Below are 17,152 nucleotides of genomic sequence, written 5' to 3'. Positions count from 1 at the left end.
ACCTTACAAACCAATATTACCCAGAAGAATGAATAATTTCTCAATCTGGCCCTAAATATCATCACAGCAAAACTGAACAGAAAATGTGTTGAGTGTGCCAGCTTTGTAACCTATACCTAGGCTTACTATGTTAGCACTGCTCTGTGCTCATGCCACAACCTGCTCTCAGAGCATTTTGTATTATTCTGTAAGTAAATCCGGACTCTCCATTTAGTATGTTACGTTTCGTATTGTATGTATTAATTTGTGGATGTCCATCGCCCATTTCTTATGATATGTTATGAATTACAATTTGTATTATATGTTACACATTTGCAAAATATACAATATGTTACGAATTAGTCAAATTTACAATATGTTACCAATTTGCGAAGATATGATATGTTACAAATTCTAGCTATGTGGCTAGGTGGCTAACGTTAGCTAGGCTAGGGGTTAGGGTTAAGGTTAGGTGAAGGGCTAGCTAAAAGGGTTAAGGGGGATAGTTATCTAACATGCTAAAGATGTGGCAAAGTAGCTAAAAAGTAGTAAGTCGTTTTAAAGTTGCTAAAACGCTGAAGTTGTCCATGATGAGATTTGAACTCGCAACCTTTGGATTGGTAGACGTTCACGTTAAATGTCCACCCATCAACTATCCTTTTCTTTTTGACTAAAGTAACCATCTGTCTAACGTAACCATACCAAACTTAATGTACTGTATCATACTAATTGGAGTGTCCCGGATTTGTGTACAGAATAATACGAAATGCTCTGAGAGGAGTTTACATACAATGGTGTCACTTTTCTACATCAAGTACAATACTGCCATCTGCTGATGATTTAGTTGGGAACCAGGGAAGAGCTACATTAGGCATATTTTTCAAGTCTTTATTATCTCAATAGTAAAACATTCATTCGCTTTCAGCTTCAGCAACACATAACAGTAAAAAGTCAGGCATTTATACCAATAGGGTACATTTACAGTAGGTCTAAGACTATAGTTCGGGGCCAAATATTGGGCACAATAATAATTAAAAAGGCATAGTTCAGACTAGAATTGATTGCGTCTGGATATACTTTGGAAAACAACAATATATGCATGTCATTTTTAAAGGATACATGAATACATTAATTGCAATGAAATTCATTCATTCGTTTTAGATACACTATTTGACATCCACTAGATGTCAGTGAAAGTATTGATCATAATGCACACTTGATTTCGCTAGCCCGGAGTGCAGGGACGAAAGAGTTTAGGCTTGAAGTCCATATGGATCAATGGAATGATTCCAAAATAAAAGCTCTGACCCGAGTACGCGGCACCAGCGTGCGAGCTAGATCAAGCACACTCTACGCACCTATGAAATTAAAGAGTCAGGACGCGAATTCGACAGAGGTAGAGACTGTAATAACTGACAATAATAATATTTAAAAAATCTGCTACATTATAAAAAATGAAAGCATTATTGGATATTGAATCCAAAATTGCATTTCTTTTCCCCATTATTGGACTGGATGGAATGGGCAGGTGCATGGTTTTCAGCCGTCCAATTACGCATTGCGTGTTTCATTGATCATGCTCATGGTGGCGGTATTACTATACACTCTTGGAAAACAGCACTCTCCTGTCCGTCCTGAAATGGTTTCACCCAACCAGGTAGGTTATAATAACACGGGTTGCTGTAACATCATAAATGCACTGTGGCTGGGAAGAGGACATTTGGAAAGGTATAGTAATGCGATGCCAAAGCAGTTTGATACACACCAGAAGACCTATACCAGATTTAAAGGTGGCATTTCAATCTCCTGGTTCTCACTCTTCATTTTGTTCTGCGCTTGTGGGGAATTTTTCTGAAATTGCGCTTGAAAGTGCGCTTTTGGCTGTTATTTGTGGTGCCAACTGAAAGTTGAAAAGTGGAGATGAATTCTACCGCTTTCAATCAAACGGAGAGTTCAGGACTTTTCAATAAGACCGAAGATATTTTTTGTTGTAACTTTTCATCAGTGGTGACTGATAATGGCTTCGTGGCGCCGACTCCGGATGAGAGAAGTCTCTTTCTCATGAGAGTTGTCCAGATTGCCGTTATGTGCGTGTTATCACTCACGGTGGTTTTCGGTATATTCTTTTTGGGCTGCAACCTTCTCATTAAGTCAGAGGGAATGATCAACTTTTTGGTGACGGACAGAAGACCATCCAAAGAGGTAGAAACAGTCATTGTTGGTACATATTAGTAGCCCAAAGAGCGCTTTTGGAGACTTTGTCCAAATTATTTGTCCTACCACTGATGCCCAGATGATTAATCCAGTTTTCACCAACAGCAGAGACAGAGCTCAATATTCACATAAAATCCAGTCTCCATTGTTCTTTTCTTGTCAGTTGACGAAAATGTAGGATCCAGCAGGTGACTGAACAGTCAGAGGACAAATTAGGGGTAGGGCTAAACATTTTAAGGACACACATCTCCAAGAAGTATATAGCCAAAATCATCTTTCACTTTTTTGTTAAAGACAAACAAACAATGTCAATTGAATTGTACTATAATTTGAATTGGACGCACTAGATTGTTATAGCCTATTTGTCTAAGTGACATTAGTTTTTGACTTCAAACACTGTCTCTTATTGCTAAAGCAATGGGGATGAATGAATGTTTTTGAAAAATACCTATTGTATGTGTTTTTGCATACAATACGCAAGTCAGTATAATGATTTAGTCAATGTGTCTAATGGGTTTCCTATTGAACATTTGTAAATAGTGAGTGGTTAAATGCATGAAAGGTGGATATATAATAAAACAACAGTAGTTTACCTTTGTTTATTGAAATAAATTCATCATGTAATTATGTTGAAGTTTTCAGTTTGAGAGATTCTGATTTTCCATCAATCTGTTCTGTGTTCATTTGAGACAATCATGGCCACAGTAGGACTTTCAATTGTATTGAGATCATTCTGATTACAAAGCCCTTCAAATTATAACATTTATACTGTATCAATATACTATACATGTACTGTTTATTATTTTAATATCACCACATTTATTTTTGCAGTATATTCTATTGAAAGTGTGGAAATGGCATAATTGACAGGGCACATTGAGAGAAAATGTGTGACATTAGCACCTTGTTGGAGATTGTCTCTTGGAGCCCAATGGTGAACCACTGAAACCAATGTGATGAGCAAGGTTGCTTTTTCCAGGATTGATGTGTGACGTCCTAGTCCCATTGATCAGTCTGGGATTTAATGGAAACCTGCCTGACAGTGTTCGTACCATATCAGATGCTCAGAAAACATATACACTCTAAATGCTGGTTTATAAACAACCCAACTATTCTTAAGGTGTCGGATATGTAGTATGACCACATTTAGACCCCTCTTTGTCTGGGGACCTTGAACATGATTAGCTCACAAATGCATGGTGTTATAACAATCCACTATATAGGACTTATCTTGGTTCGATCAATTCATTCTCTCTAATGTGGTGGGCTCCTGTTTTCTATAACACTCCTAGACATATGCACATGATTTCAATTCATTATATAAACATGTTTTTTTGGTGGTTTAGATGGTTTGAAATACATGTAATTGTACACACTATATTATGTATTGCACTGCAGTCAGAGATTGTGACATTTTCTCCTTTTCTGTCTGTATTATGAAGTTGTTCCTGTATAGACCATTGTGTGGCTTCTCTCCCCTCAGTGAAAGCATCTGTTGTTCTGCTCCTGGCCCATCTCACCTGGGAACCAGCACCCCCCCCCCCCCCCCACCACCACCACCACAGCTCCCCCCATGCAGCTCCCCAGGGGGAACCAAACAGTCCCTCCTCAAAAATGACTTGTCTTGTCAAATCAAACCAAGGAGGACTGCGCTGCACAAACTGCTGCACTCTGATAAGCCACCTGTGCCCCTGCTCCAATGGAACGGAGTTAAAGCTGAAAAGCCTCTAAAGTCGTTTCACTTCCTCCAAAATCATGCTTCCTGCCTGCCTTGCCGTCGAGGACAAATCAATCTGGTGAACCACCCGTTGCAGTTTACTGAATCGCGTTTGACAAGGCCCATTATGATGTGTTATGATTGATGGACGGCAGCATAGCCTACGGGGTGTGTCACCCGGCCAAAGTCCCAAACCACTCTCTATCTCACCTAATAAGTACACTTAAATGCTAGTGAGACATGAGTGTCATAACAAATAGAACATTTTGTTTGATAAATGTTCTTTCAAACTAATACTATATCATTAAGTATTTTATGGGCAGCCATTACAGGTACATTCATGATATTCCAATTTGCCCTTGATAAAATCTTAAGCATAACAACTTTGATAGTATCTCATGCGTAAGTGTCAATTTGGCTGAATGAGAGTAGGCGTTCAACACCAACCTGAACTCAGTGAAGTTCAGTTAACTCAATGAAGTGTTACCGATTAGTTGAAATGGTCAGCCATCATAGAGATATGGATAATTACATTACCCTGAACAAGTTAGTGGTAGCCTATGAGTTGTGGAAACTGATCCTACCTAAACTATGGAAATAGAATCTAGATGATTGTATTTGTAAAGCCTAAACTATGTTTAGTATCATCCATGTATTAAACCAGCTGATTTAAGATTGTATATTTTCATCCAAACATCTTCTCTCTTCCTGTATTTAATTGTATTGTATAATAGTCATTGCATTATTAAACATTTATTTAATTTATTTGAATGATTGCAATATGTGGTAATTTCCTTTACAAATGGGGGAGTAGGCATCTGTAACATGTAGGGCTGAGATGAATAAGGTATGGGCTAAACAGGGTTAAAAACAAGGCAGCTGTACGCCACACTGCCTCTTAGTGTGTGTGTGTGTGTGTGTGTGTGTGTGTGTGTGTGTGTACATCATATCAGATGAGGACTTCCACTTCTGCCTATCGAGAAGTCTTAGTGTGGCTGTATTGTCCAATTCTTGAATGAACAGCATCATCTGAAACACAAACACACAAAACAATTCAAGAGGAAACTTATTCCTCCAAAAAAAAACTAATCAGGCAACAACTTTGTTGAGATGTCATATGTAGATCAGAACAGCAGGCTATATCATTTTCTGGATAAGATGACTTCTTCTTCAGCGCAGAGTGATTGTTTCATTAATAAATTGCTGTGAATAGCTCGCAGGAGAACGTCGTGGATCAGTTTAATATCCAACAAAACAATTTCCAGTCTGCTGTAGCGCGGCTGTAATGATGTCACTGATCTAATGGGGGGCATGTCACACTGTGATGCCGTCTTTAGTAGGGTACTTTTCCAGACACGTTTGATTGATTTCATTCATATCAACAGATTCCGGCTAGAAATTCAACTGATATAATTGTATATTATTAGGTGATAATAAGCAGTTACAAACACTAGTATTGACACAGGTGATAAGAAGCAGTTACAAACACTAGTAATGAATGACACTGTGTGGCTCAGTTGGTAGAGCATTGCACTGGCAACGCCAGGGTTGTGGCTTCAATTCCCACGGGGAAGCAGTACCAATGAAAATGTATCGCTCTGGATACATGTAAAATGTTGACAGTATAGGCTGTCTTCTATTGTAGATCATGATATGATTTGATCAATTGAAATGTTATACACCAATAATCTCGAGCATGGCGTGCGATCTCATCTAGAATCTATGCCAGTTTTCTGTTTCAAGATACTGGTGTGTGGGGGACCTAATGCTATGGTGGTTTACACACCACAAAATGTAGAATCTATCAACTTGAGAGTTTACTGAATTAGGGATTCTTGTTTCATGGCCTGGCTATCTGTCAAAAATACATTTCAATGATGAGTTTCAGAAATATGAATAAATGACTGAAGCCTTTACGTCCAGAGACAGTGAATCATCATTCTGGTTTCAGGGTGCTATTAATCACCCATGGTGTTGGGCAGAGGGGGAAATCACATCACCAGAGTAAACTTACATTTACAGTGCCTTCAGAAAGTATTCATACCCCTTGACTTTAACCACATTTTGTTGTGTTAAAACATGAATTTAAAATGGATTAAATTGAGCTTTTGTATCACTTGGCTTACACACAATACCCCGTAATGTCAAAGTGAGAAAAAAAAAATGGTGCAATTTTTGCTAATTTATTAAAAATTAAAAGCTGAAATGTCTTGAGTCAATAATACCCCTTTGTTATGGCAACCCTAAATAAGTTCAGGAGTACACATTTTCTCCACAGTTCACATAACACGTTGCATGGACTACAATAATAGTGTTTGACATGTATTTTTGAATGACTACCTCCTCTCTGTACCCCACACATACAATTATAAGTCAAGCAGTGATTTTTAAACACAGATTCAACGACAAAGACCAGAGATGTTTTCCAATGCCTGGCAAAGAAGGGCACCTATTATAAATACAGTGCATTCGGAAAGTATTCAGACCCCTTGACTTTTTACACATTTTGTTACGTTTCAGCCTTATTCTAAAAGGTATTAAATAAATAAAACATCGCCGCATTCTACACACAATACCCCATAATGACAAAGCGAAAACAGGGTTTTAGAATTTTTTGCAAATTTGTCAAATATAAAAAACAAAAATACCTTATTTACATAAGTATTCAGACCCTTTACTATGAGACTCGAAATTTGAGCTCAGGCACATCCTGTTTCCATTGATCATCTTTGAGATGTTTTTACAACTTGATTGGAGTCCACCTGTGGTCAATTCAATTGATTGGACATGTTTTGGAAAGGCACACACCTGTCTATATAAGGTCCCACAGTTGACAGTGCATGTCAGAGCAAAAACCAAGCCACGAGGTCGAAGGAATTGTCAGTAGAGCTCCAAGACAGGATTGTGTCGAGGCACAGATCTGGGGAAGGGGACCAAAACATTTCTGCAGCATTGAAGGTCCCCAAGAACACAGTGGCCTCCATCATTGTTAAATGAAAGAAGTTTGAAACCACAAAGACTCCTCCTAGAGCTGTCCGCCCGGCCAAACTAAGCAATCAGAGAAGAAGGACCTTGGTCAGGGAGGTGACCAAGAACCTATGGTCACTCTGACAAAGCTCTAGAGTTCCTCTGTGGAGATGGGAGAACATTCCAGAAGGACAACCATCACTGCAGCACTCCACCAATCAGGCCTTTGTGGTAGTGGCCAGACAGAAGCCACTCCTCAGTGAAAGGCACATGACAGCCCGCTTGGAGTTTGCCAAAAGGCACCTAAAGACTCTCCGACCATGAGAAACAAGATTTTCTGGTCTGATGAAAACCATATTGAACTCTTTGGCCTGAATGCCAATCGTCACATCTGGAGGAAACCTGGCACAGTAAAGCATGGTGGTGGCAGTATCATGCTGTGGGGATGTTTTTCAGCAACAGGGACTAGGAGACTAGTCAGGATCGAGGCAAAGATGAATGGAGCCAGGTACAGAGAGATTCTTGATGAAAACCTGCTCCAGAGCACTCAGGACCTCAGACTGGGGCGGTTCACCCTCCAACAGGACAATGACCCTAAGCACACAGCCAAGACAATGCAGGATTGGCTTTGAGACAATTTTCTGAATGTCCTTGAGTGGCCCAGCCAGAGCCCGGACTTGAACCCGATCTAACATCTCTGGAGAGACCTGAAAATAGCTGTGCAGCAACGCTCCCCATCCAACCTGACAGAGCTTGAGAGGATCTGCAGAAAAGAATGGGAGAAACTCACCAAATACAGGTGTGCCAAGCTTGTAGCATCATACCCAAGAAGACTCGGTGCTGTAATCATTGCCAATGGTGCTTCAACAAAGTACTGAGTAAAGGGTCTGAATACTTATGTAAATGCAAACATTTCTAAAAATCTGTTTTTGCTTTGTCATTATGGGGTATTGTGCATAGATTGATGAGAAAATAAAAACAATTTAATCAATTCTAGAATAAGGCTGTAACGTAGCAAAATGTGGAAAAAGTCAAGGGGTCTGAATACTTCCCGAAGGCACCGTATGAGCAAAAAATATTGAATTTTATTTGGAATGGCAAGCCAGACAAAATTAAGTGGGCCTATTTATATAATATGAATTCGGAGGGCAGAAATGATTAAATATTAAAGCAATAGACCTCTCACTAAAGGCTTCAGTCATACAAAAACTATACTTAAATCCGAAATGGTTCTCTAGCAGATTAGTAAGACTGACTCAGCCTGTGTTCAAGAATGGCCTTTTTCCCTTTATTCAGATTACAACCTCTCACTTTCAGTTATTTGAAAAGGAAATCATCGCTAAAATATTGCTATTTTTAAATCAAGCCATAGAAAGTTAGTTGCTATTTCAGTTTAATCCACCAGAAAAGACAGAACAAATATTAAAATTAAAATATTATGGTTAAACTTAAATATACTAATTGATATAAAAATAAAAAAAATTATATCATAAATAGGACTGGTGGAGTTATGTCACACATGCAGCTAACAAAAATATATAGAAATAAAACATTAAAAATTATAAGCAACTAATTGCAGCATTACCGCAAAAATGGAAGAGGAAAGTGAAGGGGGAAAAAGTAAGGAACTTATCTGATGGCCCTGCATTAAAGACCAAAATTGGTTAAAGAAAATTGTGATAAATAAAAAAGCATACCAGTTTCATTTAAAGACCAAAATATTGGCAGCTGTGCCATGTAGATTGCAAAATAGACCAATTCCATGGCACATGGTTTATGAATTGATACACAAAATAACGTCGGATTCACGTTGGATTCAAAATTCTGGCAACCAATAGTATGTTATATATATTGGGGATACAACCATTCCAGCTCTGCATATTTTGCTGCGAAGAGACAGAATCCTTAGATCACATTAGAACACCTATCCACATCGATGGGACCGCAGTGGAGAAGGTGGAAGGCTTCAAGTCCTCAGTGTACTCATCACTAATGATCTGAAATGGTCCACCCACACAGACAGTGTGGTGAAGAAGACCTAACAGCGCCTCTTCAACCTCAGGAGGCTTAAGAAATGTGTCTTGGCCCTTAAAACCCTCAGAAAGTTTTACAGATGCACAATTGAGAGCATCCTGTCGGCCTGTCTCACCGCCTGGTACAGCAACTGCACTGCCCGCAACTGCAGGGCTCTCCAGAGGGTAGTGAGTCTGCCCAACGCATCACCGGGGGAAAACTACCTGCACACCAGGACACCTAAAGCACCCAAAGTCACAGGAAGGCCAAAAAGATCATCAAGGACATCAACCACCCGAGCAACAGCCTGTTCACCTCGTTATCATCCAGAAGACGAGGTCAGTACAGTTGCATCAAAGCTGGGACCGAGAGACTGAAAAACAGCTTCTATCTCAAGACCATCAGACTGTTAAATAGCCATGACTAGCCGGCTTCCACCCGGTTACAAAACCCTGCACCTTAGAGGCTGCTGCCCTATATACATAGACTTGAAATCACTAGCCACTTTAATAATGGAACACCAGTCACTTTAATAATGTTTAAATAATGTTTACATACTGGTTTACTCATCTCATATGTACTGTATATACTGTATTCTATGGTATTTTAGTCTTAGCCACTCCGACATTGCTCAATCTAATATTTATATATTTCTTAATTACATAATTTTACTTTTAGTTTTTGTGTGTATTGTTGTGTATTGTTAGATACTACTGCACTGTTGGAGCTGGGAACACAAGCATTTCGCTACACCCGCAACAACATCTGCAAAATATGTGTATGTGACCAATAAAATTTGATTTGATTTGACTTGTTTTGGTACTGCCCATATGTTGCTTGTTTTTGGTCGCAGGTTCAGGAATGGCTGAAGAATTTCAACATTTATCTGGAGCTACCTCTGCAAATAGCACTGCTGGGTGATTTGAAAAGTCATAGTCAATTAATAATATAATAATACTCTTAGCAAAACGTTTTTAATTTACAATCTGTAGAAAGGTTCAGGACCTTTGTGAAACATCACAGTAGTGAAAAATACACCACATGACCAAAAGTATGTGGGCACCTGCTCATTGAACATCTCATTCCAAAATCATGGGCATTAATATGGAGTTGGTCCCCCCTTTGCTGCTATAACAGCTTCCACTCTACTGGGAAGGCTTTCCACTCGATGTTGGAACATTGCTGCGGGGACTTGCTTCCATTCGCCACAAAAGCATTAGTGAGGTCGGGTACTGATGTTGGGCGATTAGGCCTGGCTCACAGTCGGTGTTCCAATTCATCCCAAAGGTGTTTGATGGGGTTGAGGTCAGGGCTCTGTGCAGGCCAATCAAGTTCTTCACATCGATCTCAACAAACCATTTCTGTATGGACCTTGCTTTGTGCATGGGGAAATGTTCATGCTGAAAGAGAAAAGGGCCTTTCCCAAACTTTTGCCACAAAGGTAGAAGCACAGAATCATCTAGAATGCAATGCTGTAGCGTTAAGATTTTCCTTCACTGGAACTAAGCGGCCTAGCCCAAACCATGAAAAACAGCCCCAGACCATTATACCTCCTCCACCAAACTTTACAGTTGGCACTATGCATTGGGACAAGTAGTGTCCTCCTGGCATCTGTCAAATCCAGAGTCGTCTGTCAGACTGCCAGATGGTGAAGCGTGAATAATCACTCCAGAGAACACGTTTCCACTGCTCCAGAGTCCAATGGCGGTGAGCTTTACACCAATCCAGCAACCGCTTGGCATTGCGCATGGTGATCTTAGGCCTGTGTGCAGCTGCTCGGCCATGGAAACCCATTTCATGAAGCTCCCATTGAACAGTTCTTAATTGCTTCCAGAGGCAGTTTGGAGTTCGGTAGCGAGTGTTGCAACCGAGGAAAGACGATTTTTACGTGCTACGCGCTTCAGCACTCTGCGGTCCAGTTCTGTGAGCTGTTGTCGCTCCTAGACATTTCAAATTCAAAATAACAGCACTGACAGTGGACTGGGGCAGCTCTAGCAGGGCAGACATTTGATGAACAGACTTGTTGGAAAGGTGTCATCCTATGACAGTGCCACGTTGAAAGTCACTGAGCTCTTTAGTATGGGCCATTCTACTGCCGATGTTAGCCGATATTTGACTATGGAGATTGCATGGCTGTGTGCTCGATTGTATACACCTGTCAGCAACAGGTGTGGCTGAAATAGCCTATTCCACTAATTTAAAGGCGTGTCCACATACTTTCTACCATATAGTGTATGGCTAACAGAAATCTAATCTGGATGGGAGGGGTCGAGGAGAGCTGGAGATAACTAATATACTGTGTCCGTAAAATGTATATAGTATGTATAAGCTGGAAGTAGAAGCCCAAGTATTGTTGTCCAGTAGTTAACTCCAATTAGGGGAGGTGTAATGTAGATGCAGGGAGTCAGGAAGCAGGTCCAGTTATTGATTACCTTGATGTTGGGACAGGACAGCCCCCACACCTACTTCTGAAGCGTCCACCTCCACCACGAAGAGCAACGTAGGATCTGGATGTTTAAAACTTCTTATGGCTGCAGGGGCAATATTGAGTAGCTTGGATGAAAGGTGCCCAGAGGTGCCCATAGTAAACTGCCTGCTCCTCAGTCCCAGTTGTTAATATATGCATATTATTATTAGCATTGGATAGAAAACACTCTGAAGTTTCTTAAACTGTTTGAATGATGTCTGTGAGTATAACATAACTCATATGGCAGGCAAAAACCTGAGAAGAAATCCAAACAGGAAGTGGGAAATCTGAGGTTGGTCGATTTCCAACCCAGCCCCTATTGAATATACAGTGGGATATGGATGAGTTTGCACTTCCTACGGCTTCCACTAGATGTCAACAGTCTGTAGAACCTTGTCTGATGCCTCTACTGTGAAGTGGGGCCGCAGGAGACAGGAATTAGTCAGGTCTGCCATGAGGTGACCATGCTCTGACCATGCGCGTTCACAAGAAAGGGAGCTCTGTTCCATCGCACATCTCAAGTCAATGTAATTCTCCGGTTGGAACATTATTGAGGATTTATGTTAAAAACATTCTAAAGATTGATTGAATACATCGTTTGACATGTTTCTACTGACTGTTACGGAACTTTTTGACATTTCGTCTGCTTTTAGAGAATGCGCTTCCTGACTTTGGATTTGTTTACCAAACACGCTAACAAAAATAGCTATTTGGACATAAATGATGGACATACCGAAGAAAACGAAGTGGGAGTCCTGGGAGTGCATTCTGACGAAGATCAGCAAAGGTAAGTGAAGATTTATAATGCTTTTTATGAGTTTTGTTGACTGCACAATTTGGCGGGTAACTGTATGGCTTCCTTTTGTGGCTGAACGATGTTCTCAGATTATTGAATATTGTGCTTTTGACGTAAAGCTTTTTGAAATCTGACACAGCGATGGCATTAAGAACAAGTGTATCTTTAATTCTATGTAAAACATGTATCTTTCATCAAAGTTTATGATGAGTATTTATGTTATTTGACGTGGCTCTCTGCAATTTCTCCGGATATTTTGGAGGCATTTCTGAACATGGCGCCAATGTAAACTGAGGTTTTTGGATATAAATATGAACTTTATCGAACAAAACATATATGTATTGTGTAACATGAAGTCCTATGAGTGTCATCTGATGAAGATCATCAAAGGTTAGTGATTCATTTTATCTCTATTTCTGCTTTTTGTGACTCCTGTCTTTGGCTGGAAAATTGGCTGTGTTTTTCTGTGATTTTGCGGTGACCTAACATAATCGTTTGTGGTGCTTTCGCTGAAAAGCCTATTTGAAATCGGACACTTTGGTGGGATTAACAACAAGATGACCTTTAAAATGGTATAAAACACATGTATGTTTGAGGAATTTTAATTATGAGATTTCTGTTGTTTGAATTTGGCGCCCTACACTTTCACTGGCTGTTGTCATATCGATCCCGTTAACGGGATTGCAGCCATAAGACGTTAATTAAGCAACGGGGCAGAGGTGAAATGACCCTTCAGTAAGCGGAAGGCTTCATCAGCTACAGCGTTCCATCCCAACTTCCGGTGACCAACTTTGAGGAAAGAAGTGAGAGGAGAGGCGATCGAGCTAAAGTTCTTAATGAATTGGCAGTAGAAGTTGGCAAATCCCCAAAAACTCCTTTGTTGTTACTCCTTTGTGGTGATTGGGACTAGCCATGACCTGACAGCATCCACCTTCCTCTCATCCATCATGACTCCTTGCGAACTGATCTGGTAACCCAAACCTACTCCTGATGGAACTGTCACTTCTCTGCCTTGACGTACAGGTGGTTGGCCAGGAGGTGTACCAGGACTACATGGGCGATGTGCTCCTCCAAGGTAGCCGGGTCGAGATACACGACCACCTGGTGTCCAAACATGTCCCGGAACTCTTCGTTGACGAATGCCTGGAACACTCACGGAGCATTGGCTAATCCAAAAGGCATCACGAAGTACTCATAGTGACCAGACATCGTGCTGAGGGCCGTCTTCCATTCATCCTCCTCCCAGATGGGGATCAAATTGTAGGCACTCCGCAGGCCCAACTTAGTGAAAAAACGTCTGTTGTTCAATTGCGGCTGGCACCAACGGGAGAGGGTAGCGGTACTTTGTGGTGATGGAATTCAGATTTCTGTAATCGATGCACAGACGCAATCCTTCGTTCTTCTTGGCCAAGGAGAAGATGCCTGCCGATGCAGGGGAGGTGGACGTGCCGAATGGAACCCTGCTGGGGAGCCTCCTGGATGTACTCCTCCATAGCCTTGGTTTTTTCCACCGACAGAGGTTAGATGGGGCTGCGTAGAGGTGCAGAGCCTGCAATCAGGTTGATGGCACAGTCCCAGAGGCGACGAGGAGGGAGACAGGTGGCCTGGGTCTTGGAAAAAACATCCTGAAGATCTTGGTATACCTCTGTTGGGCTGAAGGGCAACCACAGGACTTTCAACCAACGTGGAACCACAGGGAAAGGGTAAACAGGTCTTCCGGCATTCGGGTGCCTAGTCTGCGATTTTCAACCTCAGCCATGAGATGGTGTGGTTATAACGTTGAAGCTGTGGGAGGCCGAGGATGATCTTGTGTACGGATGCACTGATGATGAGGAAGGGAAGGCTTTCTTGATGTATGGATTCCACAGTGAGGGTGAGTGGTGCTGTGATGTGTGTGATTGTCCCGGATCCCAGTTGTTGACTATCCAGTGCTTGAACCGGACAAGGAGAGGAAAGCAGGTATGAGGTGAGGAGGCGAGGGCCTGGTCACGGCACCGGAGTCCACTACAGCTGTAAAAACAAAACATGAAAGACATGAAAGACATGAAAGACAGCCAGCCAGTCAAATTGTTACTAGAAAAAGTTTGGCGGAAAGTGATTATGATGGAATACTCACGCCTAACCCAGGAGATGGATGATCACGTGGCTGTCCCTCTGCTCCCGTGGACCCCTGGTTAGAACGTACCGGACACCGTTGAAGCTGGTGCTCCTCCTGTCCGCAATAAAACATTACCTCAGCTGTCTACGACGGTGTCGCTCAGCCGCGGAGAGACGTTTGGCCCCCACCTCCATGGGTTCAGGCTCTGACTCAGAATGATCAACGGAGGAGGGAAAGAGGCGATGGGGATACGTCTGATCATAGGTTGTCATCTCGGCACGCCAACTCTGTCTGGACCTCTTCGCTCAATCCTCTTCTGAATAGGGTGCGGAGCGCTGGCTCATTCCGTCCACTGGATGCTGCTACTGTCCGAAAGTTGAGCACGTACTCCGCCGTGGTCTGGCCCTCCTGCCGTAGTTGGAGTAGGCGCTCACTCCCTCTGGTGGATGGTCGAAGATCCCCCTGAACAGAGCCATGAACCCCTCATAGGAACCCAGCTCTTCCTCTACTCTCCCTGACGGCCGTGGCCGAGTCCAACGCCCGTCCAGTCAGTAGAGAAGTAACCGTGGCAACCTTGGACCTCTCGGTGGTGGGGGCTCCCGTCTGATGAGCGAAATAGAGGGAGCAGTGGAGTAGGAAGCCACGTCATTTATATGGGGGATTGTAAATGCAGACAATTACATTGGTAGAAGCCACAATCTATCTGCGATATTAAATCTACCCCCCCCCCAAAAAAATAAGAAGGGGTCCTATTGGTAGATGGGTAAAAATAAAATAAAAAGCAGACATTGAATATCCCTTTGAGCATGGTGAATTTGTAAATGACATTTTGGATGGTGTATCAATACACCCAGTCACTACAAAGATACCGGAGTCCTTCCTAACTCAGTTGCCATGAGGCCAATGGGGGACTTTAAAACAATTACAGAGTTTAATGGCTGTGATAGGACAAAACTGAGGATGGATCAACAATGGAATAGAGCTAAGCACAGGCAAAATCCTATAGAAAAACCTGCTTCAGTCTGCTTTCCAACAGACATTAGGAGACAAATTCACCTTTCAGCAGCACCATAACCTAAAACACAAGGCCAAACATACACTGCAGTTGCTACCAAGACGACATTGAATGTTCCTTAGTGGCCTAGTTACAGTTTTGACTTATATCGGCTTGAAAATCTATGGCAATAATTAAAAACTGCTGTCTAGCAATGATCAACAATCAACTTGACAGAACTTGAATAATTATTTTAAGAATAATGAGCAAATATTGTACCATCCAGGTGTGCAACGCTCTTAGAGACTTCCCCAGAAAGACTCACAGCTGTAATCACTGACAAAGATGCTTCTACAAATTATTGACTCAGGGGTATGAATACTTATGTAAATGAGATATTTCTGTATTTCATTTTCAATGAACTTGCAACAATTTCTTAAAACAGGTTTTCACTTTGTCATTATGTGGTATTGTCTGTAGATGGGTGAGAAAAATGAAACATTTGAAACATTTTGAATTCAGTCTGTAATACAAACAAATGTGGAGTAAGTCAAGGGTTATAAATACTTTCAGAAGGCACTGTATATTTACATTTTGGTCATTTAGCAGACACTCTTATCCAGTGTGACTTACAGGAGCAATTAGGGTTAAGTAGCTTGTTCAAGGGCACATTTTACACCTAGTCAGCATGTGGATTCAAACCAGCAACCGTTTGGTTACTGGCCCAACACTCTTAACCACTAGGCTACCTGCCGCCCCAGGCCCTTATATGCACATGCTGCTGCTTTTTGTGGCTGTGTCCCAAATGGTACCCTATTCCCTATACAGTGTATTCGGAAAGTACTTAGACCCCTTCACTTTTTCCACATTTTGTTACGTTACAGCCTTATTCTAAAATTGATTAAATTGTTTTTTTCCCCTCATCCATCTACAGAAAATACCCCATAATGATAAAGCAAAAAAAAAATTTAAACATTTTTGCAAATCTATTAAAATAAAAATAAAGGAAAATCACAATTACATAAGAATTCAGACCCTTTACTCAGTACTTTGTTGAAGCACCTTTGGCAGCAAATTACAGCCTCAAGTCTTCTTGGGTTTGACGCTACAAGCTTGGCATTCTTCACTGCAGATCCTCTCAAGCTCTGTCAGGATGGGGAGCATCGCTGCACAGCTATTTTCAGGTCTCTCCAGAGATGTTCGATCATGTTCAAGTCCGGGCTCTGGCTGCCCCACTCAAGGACATTCAGAGACTTGTCCCAAAGCCACTCCTGCGTTGTCTTGGCTGTGAGCTTAGGATTGTTGTCCTGTTGGAAGGTGAACCTTCGCCCCAGTATTTGGTCCAGAGTGCTTTGGAGCAGGTTTTCATCAAGGATCTCTCTGTACTTTACTCCGTTCATCTTTCCCTCGATCCTGACTAGTCTCCCAGTCCCTGCCGCTGAAAAACATCCACACAGCATGATGCTGCCACCATCATGCTTCACCGTAGGGATGGTGCCAGGTTTCCTCCAGACGTGATGCTTGGAATTCAGGCCCAAGAGTTCAATCTTGGTTTCATCAGACCAAAACAAATCTTGTTTCTCATGGTCTGAGAGTCCTTTAGGTGCCGTTTGGCAAACTTCAAGCGGGCTGTCATGTGCCTTTCACTGAGGAGTGGCTTCTGTCTGGCCATTCAACCACAATGGCCTGATTGGTGGAGTGCTACAGAGATGGTTGTCCTTCTGGAAGTTTCTCCCATCTTCACAGAGGAACTCTGGAGCTCTGTGTGACCATCAGGTTCTTGGTCTCCTCCCTGACCAAGGCTCTTTTCCCCCGATTGCCCCGTTCGGCCGAACTGCCAGCTCTAGGAAGAGTCTTTGTGGTTCGAAACTTCTTCCATTTAAGAATGATGGAGGCTACTATGTTCA

The sequence above is a fragment of the Salvelinus namaycush genome, chromosome 13 (genome assembly GCF_016432855.1).
Source record: "Salvelinus namaycush isolate Seneca chromosome 13, SaNama_1.0, whole genome shotgun sequence".
NCBI lineage: Eukaryota > Metazoa > Chordata > Actinopteri > Salmoniformes > Salmonidae > Salvelinus > Salvelinus namaycush.
The sequence above is the reverse complement of the archived record's forward strand: the minus strand, read 5'-3'. Positions refer to the sequence as shown.